Below are 18744 nucleotides of genomic sequence, written 5' to 3'. Positions count from 1 at the left end.
AGGCGTGGGGGTCTTCATCACCCCAACAAGTGAGCAGCCTAAATCTGCAGAGGCACAGGTCAAACGGAAGGGAAATTTAGAATGGTTAGTAGAGGTGAGGAGGAAATAAATGGTAAACAACAGTGGCAGCCTTATCACCAGTGCTGTATTTTTGTCACAGAGTTTTCTAGTGTATGACTCCCTAGAGTGGAAATAAAAATCTACAATGACAAAAATCCAGAACCTCAGGAAACTGTTTCCAGATGGGATAAAATTACTGTGTGAGGAGAGATTTGAACAGAGCAAAGAGTAGACTGCAGTTTATGCTGTGATTTGACAACCTAGTCTCCCCTTTAGTCACTCCCAGCCACACTGTTGTTTACCGATAACAATTAGTTGAGCCCTTCTGTGGAATATGAACTTCAGTGGGGATAAGGTTATAGCCCTTAACCAGCTCATATTAGTTCATTTTGCATTGCTATAAAGGAATATCTAAGGCTTAGAAAAGAGGTTTATTTGGCTTATGGTTCTGCAGGCTGTACAAGTATGTCACCAACATCTGTTTGACTTCTCGGGAGGCCTCAGGCAGCTTTTACTCATGGTTGAAGGTGAAAAGAGGAGAAGGCATGACACATAGCAAGAGACAGAGAGAGGAAGAGATGCCCATTTTTTGTTTAAACCATCAGATTTCACAGTAACCCATAGAGTGAGAAGTCACTCATTTATTGAGGGGAGGGAGCCAAGTCATTCATGAGGATCCATCTCAACAACCCAAACGTCTCACACCAAGCTCTATCTCCAACAATGGGGATCACATTTCAACATGAGATTTGGAAGGGACAAACAAGTCAAATTATATCACGGCTAAGCAGAAGTATACCTACTGATTGGTTGATGCAGGGTACAGTAGCTGATATGGGTGGAGACTGTGTCCCCACCCAAATCTCGTCTTGAAATGTAGCTCCCATAATTCCCATGTGTTGTGGGAGGGACCCAGTGGGAGATAATTCAATCATGGGGGCGGGTCTTTCCCATGCTATTCTCATGATAGTGAATAAATCTCATGAGATATCACGGTTTTATAAAGGTGAGTTTCCCCATACAGCTTATCTTCTATTGTCTGCTGCCATGTGATATGTGCCTTTCATTTTCCACCGTGATTGTGAAGCCTTTCCAGCGACATGGAACTGTGAGTCCATTAAACCTCTTTCTTTTGTAAATTTCCCAGTCTTGGGTATGTCTTTATCAGCAGCATGAAAATGAACTAATACAGTGGCCTATGCTTCTTATTTAAATTCCCAGCAATTTTGAGGCATCATCTCAGCTCCAGAGTTCCTGGTGAAATTGGCTGAGGCCTCTGGTACTACTGAGTCACAAATCAATATCTCCTTCTCTCCAAACCTTTTCCACTTATCCTCTTACATGCATTGTTTTTAAGAGTACTCTACGTAACTGACTGACTTGCAAATCTCTGCCTCACAGTTCATTTCCTAGGGAAATTGGCCTAAGATGCTGTACTAGTAGGCAAAGTACAATTTTTCTGGTCTATATATGATTTCAGTGTCTTGAATAGATTTTCTGCTTCATTTACTTTTTAGTCCTAATGAGCCTTGAATTATATCAGCAGGAAATGTTATGCCAGCAGAGTTCAGCGGAAAGCTTCTGAAATTCCCTTCCTTCCAAGTGATCAGGATTTCTTCATTTATTAATTTATATTTTGTATTTCTTTTTCGTTTATTCCCAGGTTTTTGTTTGCTTGTTTTGAAGAGTTAATACTTATGGCAATTACAACACTTTATTTTGATTTGTTTATGAGTTAAATAAGCAGAATAGTCCTTGCAAGAGTGTTGTGAGGAATAAATAAAACAATACATGTAAATCATTTTTAAGAGCACAACTCAGAGATGTCATTGTTATTCTAAAGCTCCTCATTTCTGTAGTTCAATATAAGGATGCTCATGTCCTTGGCACATGAGACCTTCTATAGTATAGTACCAACAACTCAGCAAAACATTTATTGTAGATCTGTTAAACCTATTCTGTGGTACTAGTATCTCCAAAAAAATCAAGAAAAAGATTGATAAGAAGAACTCTCTTTTGAAAAAGGAAGATTTTCTTTTCCTTATTCCCATGTAATCAAAATATTTACAGAGAGTAAACAATTTGAGTGAGAGAAGATATACATTATTTGCTTCCCAAAATACACAAATGAGTACACACACACACACACACACACACACACCCTGATAGGTAGATTAGATAAATAGCTATCTAGATGGACAATGATAGATGGGTAGATAAACAGGTAGATGACAGTCACATAGATGGTTGACAGAGAGATGATACATAAATAGATAGATAGATTAGATAAACAGAGAGATACATAGACAGATGATAGATGGGTAGAAATGTAGGTAGATGACAGGGAGATGATTGATAGAGAGATGATTGATACATTGATAGATAGATAGATAGATAGATAGATAGATAGATAGATAGATAGATAGATAGATAGATAGGCAGATGATCGATAGATAGTGGATTTGGGTCCACCTTGCTTATGGAAACCTAAGGGTAGACAGAATAGGACCAAGAAAAACATATTCCAAAAATATACAAATAACTAGATACTGCAAATTTTATTCACTCATCTTTTCAGTGGAAGGATTTTTTGTTGTATTCTTTCTTTCCAAACCAGTTAGTAACCATCAAAAAACTTGAGAATAATTAAAAACAAAACAAAACAACAAAACCACACAAAAAAAAACAGTTTGTGCAGTTTGATAGTTTCTTACAAAACTTAAAGTACTTTTAACACAGGATCTGATAATCATACTCCTTGGTATTTACTAAAATGAACTGAAAACTTATGTTCACATAAAAACCAGCACAAAAATGTTTATAGCTGTTTTATTCATAATTGTCAAAGCTTACATCAAGACAATGGAATATTAGTGCTAAAAATGAACTATGAAGTCATGAAAATACAAGAAGGAAATTAAATGCATATTACTAAATGAAAGCAGCCAATCTGAAAAAGCTACATACAGTTTGGAAATGGCAAAACTATGGAAACAGCAAAAAGAGCAGTGGTTGCCAGGAATTAGGAATAAGAGAGAAATGAAAATGTAGAATACAGAAGAATTTTTAGAACAGTGAAAATACACTGTATAATGCTATAACAATGGATGCATGTCATTATACCTTTGTCCAAATCCATAGAATGTACAACACCAAGAGTGATCCCTAATGTAAACTACAATGGGCATTGGGTGATATGGGAAATTTCTGTACCTTGCCTCAATTTTTTTCTCTGGATCTAAGATTGTTCTAAACAGATAATGTTTTTACAAATGAGTTTATGAGTGAAAAATACACTACTATTTAAAGCAGAAGTCAGCATTTTTTTTTCCCTAAAGGGCCATAAAGTACATAATTTTGGCTTTGCAAGTCACCTAAAGTCTCTTGTGTGTATTATTCACTGTGCTTTGTTTTGTCCTTTCTTGCTTTTTACAACTCTTTACAAATGTTAAAACCATTTGTAGATCATGTGCTGTACAAAACAGGCCATAGGCTGGGTTGTACTTGTGGGCTTTAGTTTGCTCTGATTCTAAAGTTTTCTCTGTATTGTATAATCTGTAAATGTAAGTGTAATGAAAAATGAACTGACAGGATATGGGTCCAGCAAATGAATAAATAGTGCTCTATGTTAATAAACATGACCTCTGTCAATTTAGTGAAATGTGGTTTGTGTGCATAGGAGAGTATACTTCTTGTCTGAGTTGTAAATGATCAAACGAGTCTCGATGGGTAAAATTGGAGTGAATGTCAATATATTCACTGTGATTTGGCACCACTCAGTTTAGACACAGAGTGACACCTTGAGCAAAGAAAATCAAAGATAAACAAATTTTTGGCTATTTCCTCTTAAGAAATTACTTCAGTACTCTTAGCATTTTTTGAAAGATAACAAAAAACAATAACAATAAGAAAACCGCTCTCTAGTCACTCCGGCGCAGCGCTTGTGCCTCCTGGTTATCAGAAACCGAGCCCATGTTGTTCTCTAATACGTGTAAGCGTTTTTTTTTTCAAGATGCCTGAGGAAGTGCACCATGGAGAGGAGGAGGTGGAGACTTTTGCCTTTCAGGCAGAAATTGCCCAACTCATGTCTCTCATCATCAATACCTTCTATTCCAACAAGGAGATTTTCCTTCGGGAGTTGATCTCTAATGCTTCTGATGCCTTGGACAAGATTCGCTATGAGAGCCTAACAGACCCTTCGAAGTTGGACAGTGGTAAAGAGCTGAAAATTGACATCATCCCCAACCCTCAGGAACGTACCCTGACTTTGGTAGACACAGGCATTGGCATGACCAAAGCTGATCTCATAAATAATTTGGGAACCATTGCCAAGTCTGGTACTAAAGCATTCATGGAGGCTCTTCAGGCTGGTGCAGACATCTCCATGATTGGACAGTTTGGTGTTGGCTTTTATTCTGCCTACCTGGTGGCAGAGAAAGTGGTTGTGATCACAAAGCACAACAATGATGAACAGTATGCTTGGGAGTCTTCTGCTGGAGGTTCCTTCACTGTGCGGGCTGACCATGGTGAGCCCATTGGCAGAGGTACCAAAGTGATCCTCCATCTTAAAGAAGATCAGACAGAGTACTTAGAAGAGAGGCAGGTCAAAGAAGTAGTGAAGAAGCACTCTCAGTTCATAGGCTATCCCATCACCCTTTATTTGGAGAAGGAGCGAGAGAAGGAAATTAGTGATGATGAGGCAGAGGAAGAGAAAGGTGAGAAAGAAGAGGAAGATAAAGATGATGAAGAAAAGCCCAAGATCGAAGATGTGGGTTCAGACGAGGAGGATGACAGTGGTAAGGATAAGAAGAAGAAAACTAAGAAGATCAAGGAAAAATACATTGATCAGGAAGAGCTAAACAAGACCAAGCCTATTTGGACCAGAAACCCTGATGACATCACCCAAGAGGAGTATGGAGAATTCTACAAGAGCCTCACCAGTGACTGGGAAGACCACTTGGCAGTCAAGCACTTTTCTGTAGAAGGTCAGTTGGAATTCAGGGCATTGCTATTCATTCCTCGTTGGGCTCCCTTTGACCTTTTTGAAAACAAGAAAAAGAACAACATCAAACTCTATGTCCGTCGTGTGTTCATCATGGACAGCTGTGATGAGTTAATACCAGAGTATCTCAATTTTATTCGTGGTGTGGTTGACTCTGAGGATCTGCCCCTGAACATCTCCCGAGAAATGTTCCAACAGAGCAAAATCTTGAAAGTCATTCGTAAAAACATTGTTAAGAAGTGTCTTGAGCTCTTCTCTGAGCTGGCAGAAGACAAGGAGAATTACAAGAAATTCTATGAGGCATTCTCTAAAAATCTCAAGCTTGGAATCCACGAGGACTCCGCTAACCGCCACTGCCTGTCTGAGCTGCTGCGCTATCACACCTCCCAGTCTGGAGATGAGATGACATCTTTGTCAGAGTATGTTTCTCGCATGAAGGAGGCACAGAAGTCCATCTATTACATCCCTGGTGAGAGCAAAGAGCAGGTGGCCAACTCAGCTTTTGTGGAGCGAGTGCGGAAACGGGGCTTCCAGGTGGTATATATGACCGAGCCCATTGACGAGTACTGTGTGCAGCAGGTCAAGGAGTTTGATGGGAAGAGCCTGGTCTCAGTTACCAAGGAGGGTCTGGAGCTGCCTGAGGATGAGGAGGAGAAGAAAAAGATGGAAGAGAGCAAGGCAAAGTTTGAGAACCTTTGCAAGCTCATGAAAGAAATCTTAGATAAGAAGGTTGAGAAGGTGGCAATCTCCAATAGGCTTGTGTCTTCACCCTGCTGCATTGTGACCAGCACCTATGGCTGGACAGCCAATATGGAGCGGATCATGAAAGCCCAGGCACTTCGGGACAACTCCACCATGGGCTATATGATGGCCAAAAAGCACCTGGAGATCAACCCCGACCACCCCATTGTGGAGACTCTGCGGCAGAAGGCTGAGGCCGACAAGAATGATAAGGCAGTTAAGGACCTGGTGGTGCTGCTCTTTGAAACCACCCTGCTCTCTTCAGACTTTTCCCTTGAGGATCCCCAGACCCACTCCAACCGCATCTACCGCATGATCAAGCTAGGTCTAGGTATTGATGAAGATGAAGTGGCAGCAGAGGAACCCAGTGCTGCAGTTCCTGATGAGATCCCCACTCTTGAGGGCGATGAGGATGCATCTCGCATGGAAGAAGTCGATTAGGTTAGAAGTTCATAGCTGGAAAACTTGTGCCCTTGTATAGTGTCCCTGTGGCTCCCACTGCAGCCTCAAGTGCCCCTGTCCCACCTGGTTCCCCCTGCTGATGTCTAGTGCTGTTTTTCCTCTCCTGTCCTTTTGTTGAAGGCAGGAAACCAAGGGTGTCAAGCCCCATTCCCTCTCTACTCTGACAGCAGGATTGGATGTTGTGTGTTGTGGTTTATTTTATTTTCTTCATTTTGTTCTGAAATTAAAGTATGCAAAATAAAGAATATGCCGTTTTTATACAACAACAACAAAAAAAAACAATAAGAAAACCATGGACTGTAAGGATGGTGACAGCTTAGATAATTATACTGCTTACGTTTTCTAAACTTAACTGAACTAACACTGGCTCATTGTCAGAAATGATAAGGTCTTGGCATTCTGTGCTGTAAGTCGTTGACACATGGGTATGAAATTTGAATAATGTTATAAAATAAAACCAAGAATATTTATTTTTTCTGAGAAATACCATATGAGTTTTCCCTAAAATTACGATAAAAAAATACAAATTTTCTTTAGAGTCATTAGAAGCTTAAACAACAACAACAAAAAACTATGTGCCTTAGACAGTTTGTAATGATTAGCACAATCTATTCTGTATTCGTTAAATTTATTTTCAATATCAAACTCTCACCAACATGGTGACAATGATGATGCTGATGGTTAGAATAATAGCCTAATTTAACTATACAATGTATCAATTTTATGCATTGCAAGAATTGCAAATGACTTGGATTTTGTATCCTCTGCCATCTCCAAATACATTTTCAGATTAAAGGGAAGCAGAAATCAGTCTTGTATTTGATGCATTTATTCTTTTCACTTAACCACAGGAAAAGGTAGTTCAAGAATCTGTTGAAATCAAAGTAAAATTTATAATGATTAAGAGCTCCAGGCCTGTGCCTTAAAAATTGCTATTACAGCAATGAAGACAAGTGGACAAATATTTAGACAATACCTTAAAATATAAAAATACACATTAACCTGGAAAAGGAGAAGCCTTAAATAAGTAACCTTTAGAATTTACAATAAATCTTGGAAAAATGTGGGCAAGAAATAATGTCTATCGCTCTATTGCAATATTTTTGAAATGTGCTTTTTCGATATCTCAGCAGTAGTGTTGACTCAACATTCCAGAGAATAGGTTTAGGGTAGTTTTCATAGTTGGAAACACAAATTCTGAATAGCTTAACTATTCATTTTTTAAAGGTTGGGTTTTGTATTTCCAGAATTTAATGTAACATTTTTCAAATTGTCCTTATATATATGTACCATTTTTCCCTGTAAACCAAGAAGAAATAAGAAAATAGAGAAGAGAAGTTATGGGGCCTCCCTTCAGAGCAAGTCAGAGAGAAAAAAAGTGTAAAACATAGACTTCTTTTCTTTAAGTTTTAGGTGTTATTCACTGAAGGATGTTATATAACTTCTGTCATTATTGATTTTTCGTACACATACGAAGAAAAATTTGGTCTCACAAGTATTACCATATAAAATCACTAGAAAGGTGTATAAATAGCAACAAAGCTATTTTTTTCTTAGCATGAGACAATTCAATTTTTGCTGTTAAGAAACTACTATAATTTGAGTAGTCACAGGTATTATTATGACTCAGTTTTGAATGATGCTGTGCATTTTCTTCTTTTGAGAGGCATTTTGAGTGTCAACATTTTAGTTGTTTGCATTCATAAGTTTTGAAAAGTTTAGTCTAATTATTGCAATTGAATTATAAACAATGCACTCTTAATACAAAAACTATTTTTAGGAGTCAAGACTATTGAATGATTTGTCACATTGAGTTTCTGTTGTTGTACATTCCAAACAAGCTCTTGTGTATACAATTCTTTTCCATCAGCTGCTTCTTAAAAGCATAAAGCCAATTGTGCATTTAAGCTAGAAAATGAACCTCAGGGCATGCCCATCTGTCTAAACATATAAGCACATTTCCAACAGAGTTATAAGGACAGATTGTTCTTTAACTGAGGTGATAGATGTGAATGGTTAAGAAAATATTAATTATGAAGAGTACACAATTTTGATGTATTGTTCTCCATTTCTACAATCATATTTTGAAGAGATCGTTAACTTTGGAGAATTATTACTATTATCAAAACTACATTGGCATGAAGGTGTTTACAGATTAAAAAAGGTAACTACAAACACAAAAAGTGCATTAAAGAGATTACTAAACATTGCAGAAATAAAGACTATATATACATGGCTGACAAATCATATGCTTATCTCTTGTAAATTAAAACAAACTTAAGGTGCGTGAATTCTGTTTTCCATAAAATGTATATGTCAAAAATAAAACAGCATCATTACTATGTTTAATGCAAGTAAATACAGTATTGAGTCATCCTTACAATGACATTTTTACCTCTCCAGTAGCCCATGATACTCATAAAATGAGAAATAACATGGGCTACTATGAAAATCTATAAGGTATGTATCTTATGATCTCACTCATATATGGAATCTTAAAAAAGATGCTCTCACAGAAGTATAGCATAGAATAGTAGTTACCAACGGCTAGGAAGTATAAGGGGGAGAGGGCGATAGGCAGAGGTTGGTCAGAAGATTCAAAATTATAGTTAGGTAGGAGGAATATGTTCCATGACATAGAATGGTGACTATAGTTAATAATATCATGTATTTTGAAATAACTAAATGAGAGATTTTTAATGTTCTCACTACAAATAAATGATAAATGGATAAATATTTGAGGTGATGTAGATGCTAATTACCTTAATTTGATCATTGCACATTGTACATATGTATCAAAACATCGCACTGAGCCTCTTAAATATGCACATTATGCATCAACTTTAACTAAAATAATACTGAAAAATAGATTTATATGTATACTAATGCAGAATAAAAGAAATTATCTCTACAACTAAATCAGTCAGTTAAAGGGTTATTCTAAATTGTGAGTAGCATCTTCATCCCAGGGTCTTACTCACAGAAAAAATAAGTTTCTGTGAATAGAGTAAATGTGAACTAAGAGAGAAAAATATTCAAAGTTTATGTTAAACAATCACTTGCCTTCTGCTTTGTGAGGAAATAAAAAGCTTTCTCTACAATGAATTTTCTTTTGAAATACAAAGGTCGGTATTTGAATTAAAAAAATAGGGAATTGTTAAAAACTGTGCAGCTTTCAAGTGAGGGTAAAAATTGGAAGGGGTAGGTATGTTAATGACAGCAAGAATTAGTCCACAAAAATGTGAGCATACAAAGTATTCTTTTTCTTAATGTTTGGAAAAGTGGTTCATGAAATTAGGAGTAATCATTTAGGTTCATGTGGTGGTACCCAAAGACTTGCAATGATTTCCAGTAAGAGCAAGCAATTTATGTATACTTCTTAAAATTATCCTGTTTCTTTGCACATGCAATTTTGTGCACCCAAAATCCTCATTTTGACCTAAAAATTTCCTTCTGAAAACAAACAAACGAATATTTCCCTGTGTTTACCAATTACAGTCCTCTAGTTATGGATTGCAAACATAGGCTTTTAATTGTTTTATTATCTACTTTGTATTATCGTAATTTACAGTCTCTACTGGAATAAAGATTGCCGTCTTGGTTGGCCTGATTTTTAAGTTTATAGAAAATCAAATAACAGTTTGTATTCTCTTTAGTGAGCTTTTTCTATTTAATACTATACATGTGGGATTTATCCATATTGCAGATAATTATTTTAAATATTAATTATATATTTTTATTTATATATGTTTATAGTTCACAACAGGTGTTAAATATTAGCTATCATTAGTAGCATTTCTATCCTCATCCCTCTCTTTTTTTCTTTCCACATTCTTCTCCTCCTCTTTCCCATTGCTTTCTCATTCATAGAGCAGGATTTTCCCTCTTTCCTTGGTTTATACTTATTCAGGGAAATAATATTCCCCAGCTAATTCAAAAAAGTGGATCCATGGGCAGTATCTCTTTGAAGTTGCTGTCCATCAGAAAATGAATTTATTCTATAATCTCACATGATTAAAATAGAAAGTCAACAAGAACATGTACTGGGGAAAGGATGCCCTTTTCAATAAATGGTGTTGGAAAAATTGGATTGCCATATGCAAAATAATGAAACTGGACCCCTACGCCTCACCATATATAAATTCAACACAAGGTGGATTAAAGACTCAAATTCAAAACCCCAAACTATAAAATGCTAGAAGAAAACCTAGGGAAACTCTCCTGGACAATGGTCTAGACAAGACCTCAAAAGGTCTTGACTAAGACCTCAAAAGCACCGGCAACAAAACCAAAAATAGATAAACGGGACTTAGTTAAACTAAAATGTTTCTGCACAGCAAAAATAATGATCAACAGGATGAACAGACAACTTGCAGAATGAGAGACAATATTTGCAAACTATACATCCAACAGGGAACTAATATCCAGCATTTCCAAGGAACAAAAACAACTCAACAGAAACAACCAAAATAACCCCAAATAATTTTACTGAAAACTGTGCAAAGGACATGGGTAGACATTTTTCAAAAGAAGATATACAAATAGCCCAAAAGCATATGGAAAAATGCTCGGTGCCACTAATAATGAGAGAAATGCAAATCAAAACCACAATGAGGTATCATCTTGCACCAGTCAAAATGGCTATTATTAAAAAGACAAAAAAAAAAAAAGATGTTTGAGAAGATGTGGAAAAAAGAGAACACACTCATACACTGTTGGTGGGAACATCAATCAGTGCAACCTCTATGGAAAAAGCACAGAAATTTCTCAAACAACTACAAATAGAACTAACATTTGATCCAGCAATCCCACTACTGGGTATCTACCCAATAGAAAATAAATTATTATACCCAAAATACATGAACTGCACCCATATATTTATTGCAGCACTATTTACGTTAGCAAAGATAAGAAATCAATCTAAGACTCAACCTGTGGAAATTTTGATTTTTTAATGTGGTATATACACACAATAGGATACAATTTATCCATGGAAAAGAATAAAATTGTGTTTTTTCCAGCAACATGGATGGAATTGGAGGCCATTATCCTAAATAAAATAACTGAGACACAGAAAGAAATATACCAAATATTCTCACAACTACCACATATTCTCACTTACAAGTGGGAACTAAATATTGTGCACACATGGAAGTAGAGGGTGGAATGATAGACAATGGTGATTTGAACTGGTACAGGTGGGAGGAGAATTAATGATGAGAAATTACTTAATGAGTAAAATGTACATTTTTCAGGTCATGGATACACTAAAAGCCCTGACTGCAACACTATGTAATACATCCATGTAACAAAATTACACTTGTACTCCAAATTTAAACAAATACAAATTTTAAAAAGAAAGAAATATACACTATACATTGTTTTCGCTAAGAATTTTGAAGCTGTGGCTCCTTTTTCTTGTCCCTTTTCATGTTTGAATTAGATGTTTTCTTTTTCTTGTGTACTATTTCTTTCATGCTGGAAGGATTTAAAATCTTTATTTTATTCCAGGTGTTTTGAAAATTCACATTGCTATATGCTTCCGACTAGCTTTTTGTTTTGCTTACTTCCAGGGTTTTTCCTGGGTCCTTTCACTCTTGGGATTTATTACTTATCATCTGAAAATATTTTCTTGTATCATTCTTTGACTATTTTCTCTTTTGTTTTATACATTCTTTTTCAGAATACATTGTTAGTTTGAGGTCAAATCTCTTGAATTTTATCTATTTTTTTCTCTTTTCTATGTCTCAAATTTCCTCCTATTTTCAGTGATGTCATCATTCAATGTTCTAATATGTCTATTAAATTATTTACTTTGACCATAATAGTTTTTTCCTCACATTCAATTTTTTTTTCAATCTGTTTTTTGGGGGATCATAGATCCAATAACTTTTCTCTCTGAATACAGTAATCATAGTTTAATTTTTGACACTTTATTTTACAGTTTTTACTGTCTTTTCTGCTCTATATTAATGTTTTTGTTTCGGTTTGGTTTCGACTTTGTCTTTCCTGATGGAGTCTTTCAACAAATTCTACTGATTCTTTTTGCCATTTGGTATGTTAAGAGTTAAGTGCTAAAAAAGATGACTGGCAAGGAAAGGTTTCCTTATCTGATGAAATTAAGTGTAGGATTTTCAGGGAGTGAGAAAGTTTTGTGGAGTTCTCCCGAATGGCTGTATCCATTGGTTTACTCTCTGAGACTTTAATTTTTCCACATAACAATCATCTAACTGACAGACTACGGGAAATCAATCCTGTGGAGTTCTCGCTATTTAGCTAATCTTTATTTACTAGCTTGCTTTCTCTCTCATACTTTAATTCTGCCCTTTACTTTGCCTCTCAGTTCAGATATGTTTACTTCAATTTTTCCAATTTATCTACTTCCCTATCCTGGAATGAACTGGGTAGAGAAGATATCTTGGTTTTAGAATTATTCTAGCTCTCTGGCAGTTCAACTGTTCTTTGTATCTAGTGTTTAGAACAGCCTCCGGCCTTTATACCGGTTTGTATCCCACTACTTCACAGTACCTCATGTCACTGCTTTCTACATATTTCAGGAGTTCTTCAGGGAAAACTGTCTTGTTTCTAATCAGCCTCCCTCTCTGCAGGTTACTACCATTTCACTGTGTTACCACTTAACTATATGCAGTAAAGTCAATGCCAACTCTCTCCACTTCCAACTATTATGCCTTAAAGTTATTATTCTTGTATAGTCTCCTGAAATATAAATTTTTTTCTGAATTTTTTTGTTTTTAATGATTTTCAAATAAAGGAATGAACACATATTCTTTACACTGACACCTTAAAATTGTATAAGTTTTAATCAAATAATTTTGATAATGTTTGATAATTTCTGATATTTACATAAATATTTTACATACTTTTGTTTTCTTTTTGTTTTCATTAAATTTATAGTCATTCAGGTATTTGATGATTGTTGGAGGATCACAGTACAATTGAGTGATATGAAATTGTATTGTGAAATATATACATTTGTCTGCTATACTTTTAACATAAACTTTCAATATCTGAGTACAGATACATACATGCTTTCTTCTTATCTATTTACATATCTGATAACAGTTTATTACAAATTATATTGAAAAATAATTATTAAAATGTCAAAATTACTAGTTAGTATAGTGGTAATAAGTTAGCCTCTTAAATTGCACGTCATGTCCCATTAGCCTAAAGTTATAAGCACCTACTAGTTATTCTAAATTAAAAGCATTTTGGACAAAATCACTCATAAATAGACATAAGAATATTGGTCAATTGCACTCAGACAAAATTTTTGCACCTGAATTTATTGACTTGAATTACATATTTTAAAACTTGGTTTGTAAATATGGCCCAGAGAATGAAATTTGGGGTATTTTTTTTTAAAACCATTTACTTGCTGTACATATCATCTCCATCCATGTATTTTTTTCCAGCTTTTTCTGTTATGGGTATGATTGCATAGTCCTTGAGCTCAGAGGGTAGAAGTATCCCTTAAACTCACCTGCATTCATACATATTCTTCTGTTAGATATTACCAATATCACATAAATTGTTCTGTGTCTCATCAGTGCTTAATCAACAAATTTTATGTTTTCATGCTTATCTAATCACAGCTGAGTGCCTTACACAGAGGCAGAGGAAAAATAAACAGACATTCTAAAATGCACTGAATAATTCTACTGTATTGTTATGTTTCAACTTTTTCCAACACAGACCACTCTGAAAAAAAAGTGTCACTTTGTTTCAGTTATTTCTGAAGAGTAGCAAGAATTTTATATTTAACTCCCTTGTCATTTAAGTGTGCTCTTTACTTTTCTTTACTTAACCAATAGTTAAAAATTCCTGAAAAATCCCATCATTTTACTGAAATGCCCATGCTGACAAACTAGATAGAAATACATCTTCATAAATACTTATATTTGAGAGTTAATTTTTCATATTTTGAGTCACTTTATATCATTACATAATAAATATTTCACTGGGCATTCCTGAAGGCTCAATTTTCTGAACCATTGCTCATGATATAATTCTTAAAATGTAACAAAATTAATTATTGTATTTGGATGTTTTTAATTGAAAAACATTGCCATAAGGACATTTCTTTATATTTCAGGAAGATTCATGCAATCATAGGAATGTATAAGTATTTTCCTAATTGAAATATAACTAAATTATAATCCTAACTTTATCCCATATTGAAAAATCACATTTAGGAGCATATCCTCATTAGAGATGTAACAATTTAATCAAAAGAATTAAAAGAATCTATCAACATGACCAAATGTCATTAATGTATAGTCAGCTAGAATATATAATTTGATGTAATGTAAACAATATTCCAGGGGAGCAGGAAAATAATTCAGTTAACCATCTCTTCATACTTAGGGTCGCATCTAAAACTGATTATTTTTTATATCTGAAGAACAGCTTGTTGTTGCAATTCACACCATTTCAAGATTTGTACCCAAAGCAAATTTTTACAGTACAATTATCAAGAGGATATAAAGGAGTTAGTAACAAAAAATGCTGACACATCCATAACTAGGCTTCTGCAACCAGGCTTTGCTATAATAAAGCACAGTTTTATTAAGCACTTAATTAATTGCCACATTAAAATGATAGGGGCCTAACTCATAAAAATGACTTATGAGAGTGCAGGCTCCTTTTGCTGTGTTAACTGAAAATGCAAACTGTACACACCATTTAATTAAGAAAAATGTAATCAAGCAGCAGATAGTGTGGGTGTTTAGCTTGAACGCAAAACTTGCAGATGTGAGAGGATAAAGAAATGTGATGATGACATCATTAATTGAGAGTAGCATTCACTGCAAGTGGCTGGTAAGCTAAAGTTTCATAGGCATACGAAACCGAAATCAATAGAAATGCTCAAAGATTTGATGTTGCAGATTTACTTATTTTTAATTTTCACTTTAGAGTTGCCTCTAAGCCATGTATACAGCAAACCTAAATTCAGACCACAAGCTCAGTGTCATTCGAGGCAATTATTTCAGAGGCAGCTTAATAATAAGAAATATTTAACTTCTTATTCTATTTCAGATATCATACAAAGAGTTTTTATGGATTAAATTTTTATTTCTCTCAACAATCTTTTCTTGTTCATTCAAGTTTTGCAAATGGAGGCTTAGGGGCATTAATAACTTTTCTAAAGCTACAGAACATGTAGTGGGAGACACAACTCCCTAACAGAGCCAATATGCATGACTGCACAGCCTGTGCTTTTAAACTTCATGCCCACCACCACTGTTTTTAATTTAAATGTCACCTTTAAGATAATGGTCATTTCCAAGATCTATTATATAAGATCTGGGCCAGAGTCTTATGTATGAATTACCCTAATTATTCTAAATTGCTGCCTAGAAAAAAAAAAAAAAAAAAGGAGAAGTGATCATATCTATTCCGATGCTGCAGGTCTGATTGGAGAAAGGACAGGAAATGTGGTTTTTTTTCTGGTGGTTAATCTGGAACCCAGACAAAATTATCCTTTTAAAAGTTGGTCAAATTTCCAAGCTTATCCTTGTGTCTTTTTGAAAATGCTGGACACTATTTACTATGCTGTTTATATTAATAAAATGAAAGCTATACTTGATTTTCCTAGAATAGTAAGATTCTTTCACTGGGCCTCCCAGAGAGCCATTCATTTCCACCATTAAGTTATACTACAGTGGGTCATTTTATCCTCATAAAATGTTGTAAAGCAGAAGTGAGAAGAAAAGACAGACAGTATTATGGGATTTGACATCATACCTAATTCATTGGGTTCTTAAAAATTTTTTATTGATGGTGATCTCAAAAAGTTCTAGCATATTTTACTCATTTAATCATCATACAGATTTCTCACCAAGTTTCACCTTTTTTTCTTATTTACTCGGAAAGCACACCTACTTTTAGCTCTAACATATCTCTGAAGTTTGATTAATATGGTACTGTAGTATGATAATTTAATTATGTTTTGCAGAATATATTATTTCCCAAACTCAAAAATATTTTATGTTGTAATAACAAAGCTAGATAAAATAACATTTAATGTTAAAATGACATCTTGTTAATCAAGTAGTTTTTTGATATAAACTTTATATTTACTAAGTACAACAATAAAACTTTAAAATTAACATTACAACTGTTATTTGTTCTAGTGTCTTAAACACCAAATAATTAACTATTTTTTATATAAGTTATAGCTAGACATTTGAAATAGGGTACTATGCAGATAATTGTAACTACATTAACTATCAATATAACGGATAACTGAACAATAAAGATTTTCTAAAAGAAAATTACAAAACATTTAAAAATTTGTAATGTAACATACTAGAAACATAATGAGGAGCAACTTGAGAGCCATAACATAAGAAGTCAAGCAAAAAAAAAAAAAATTAGAGACCAAAATTAACATTTTTCAAAGAAGGAAATTTTAATGATAAATTTACAATGGAATTTATAATTTAACAGTATGGAGAAAAAAAGTCTAAAAGTTAGTTTACCTGATAGTCAATAAAGCATCTGTCCACAGATGATCTAAATGAAACATTGTAAACCTGCCATTTGGTTTTAAGTTCCTCAAGAATAGTTCAGGTGCGGTGGCTCACACCTATAATCCCAGCACTTTGGGAGGCTGAGGTGGGCAGATCACCAGAGGTCAGCTTCCTGTTGCTTATAATTCACACTTGTTTTTGCACTTGAAACCAATTCCTGCTTCAAACTAAAGGTGCAAGAGGGTGAGCTCTCTCTCCCAGAAGTTGAGACACTTATCCCTTCCAAATTTGATTGAGCATTCAAGGTGACAAGATACTTTATGGAGGTATCAGGATGTTTATTCATGACATGTGTAAGTTTCATAGAGCCTCTCCTCATGAACACCTGCAAAGACTTTTAGCTCAGCTTGAAGGTGCATGTCAGGGTTGGCACCTTGAGCATTCTGCTGCTGCAAGATAATTAGAGATTCTAAGACATATAAGAGAGTGACTCATGACTCAGATGACACCATGTCAGGTGACACTCATAGGCAGCACACTTTGACCCAAAACATATTTCCAGCCTTGATCACTTTCAAAAAGTTCCTAAATTAGGGGAAATCAAGTTTCAGAATCCAAACATTCTTCTAAGGTACAACCTCCTTTAGAAACATCAGCTGGTTTTATGTACAACACATAAGGAGCATCTTCTTGCAAATACTTATGAAAATGTACTCACATTCCCCAGGATAGTCATAGCAGCAATGGTTGAAATGAGAGTCCTTTAAAATGGTTAAAATTATTTGTGTGCACAACTGTAATTTTTCTGGTTTCAGAAACAGACAAATTGAGTGGGATACTTACTGCCACCTAGAAGTCTCTAGAAGAAATTCTGAGAAAATTGCCTTCTTTCAAGAAGTGAACAAAAATATATCTGAAACTATATCCAAATTTCAAAGGCTTCAGAAGCCTTCTCCCTTCCTTTTCCAACTATTCCTCCTTCTCCTACACTATGCATGTATGTCCTCTCTTATCTGGACTTCCCTGCTCTGATTTGCCTTCCCTTCTATAACTACCACCATCACCTAAGAAAACTTCATAGATTTCTGACACCCCTCCCTGAAATTCCTATTTTGGCAGCTCCGTTCAGGCTAAAACTCACAAAAAGAGGTGAGGCTGCTATTGTGTATACCCCTTAGACAAAGAATGAACCTAAGAATACCATAAAAGACTTCCTACATCTGCTCCAAAATCCCATAAGGTTTGCAAAATAACTTAATTTAATCGTCTGTACTTACGAGCCTGGATATTATGATGTTTATCAGTTAGTTCATATGCCGGTATGAGAAGGCAGGGCCACCGAATGGTTCAAAAAAGAAAGCTGGTATAATCTGTTGGTAGATTTTCAAAAACAGAGAAGCCAACCATGAAATGGTCTGCACTTTAGCCAAGGCTTTTATGATGCTATTCCATAGGTCTCTTCTAAAAAATGTAGATTGGAAGGTAATTCAACAATATACTACTCAAACACCAGACAAATCTGTGCTTGATTATTTTGAATGATTTGAAACAAATCTTTAAATGATATTCTAGAATGGCTAAGATTAGCATGATCATCAGAGTGATTCCGTTATAAATTCTACATGCCCCAGTGGCTTAAATGAGGACTTAATTACCTAGTTAAAAGACACCAGCTTAATTGGGGAAATATATAAACCCACAAATTAGTAACCATGGCAGATCAACTTTCTAGAACTGTTCAGAAAGAAGTCAAAACTAAGGCCTCAAAGGTTATAAATGCACAACTACACCTGACTAGTAAAATCAAGCCTTTTAAGAAAAGACAGGTGCCTCATTTTAACTATTAAATGGATGTTTGCTTCTATTGTAAAAAGCCTGGCCATTTCAAAAAGGACTGTAGAAAACACAAAAGATAGCAGGACTAGTACAAAGACAGGACGCCATGAGATGAATAGGATTGCTCATAGGATCCAAAGGAGGCTT

At 35.0% G+C, this 18744-nt stretch overlaps 1 pseudogene across 1 annotated transcript; it reads left to right on the top strand.

Annotated features, from left to right (window-relative positions):
• The first annotated feature begins 3956 nt into the window (after positions 1-3956).
• On the top strand, positions 3957-6528 carry LOC104655576 (annotated as a pseudogene). The gene has a single exon (XR_746994.2). The product of XR_746994.2 is annotated as a heat shock protein HSP 90-beta pseudogene (transcript).
• Positions 6529-18744: the final 12216 nt, after the last annotated feature.

The sequence above is a fragment of the Rhinopithecus roxellana genome, chromosome 18 (genome assembly GCF_007565055.1).
Source record: "Rhinopithecus roxellana isolate Shanxi Qingling chromosome 18, ASM756505v1, whole genome shotgun sequence".
In the NCBI taxonomy this organism is placed as follows: domain Eukaryota; kingdom Metazoa; phylum Chordata; class Mammalia; order Primates; family Cercopithecidae; genus Rhinopithecus; species Rhinopithecus roxellana.
Note: the sequence above shows the minus strand (reverse complement) of the source record. Positions and strands in the feature narration are given on the sequence as shown.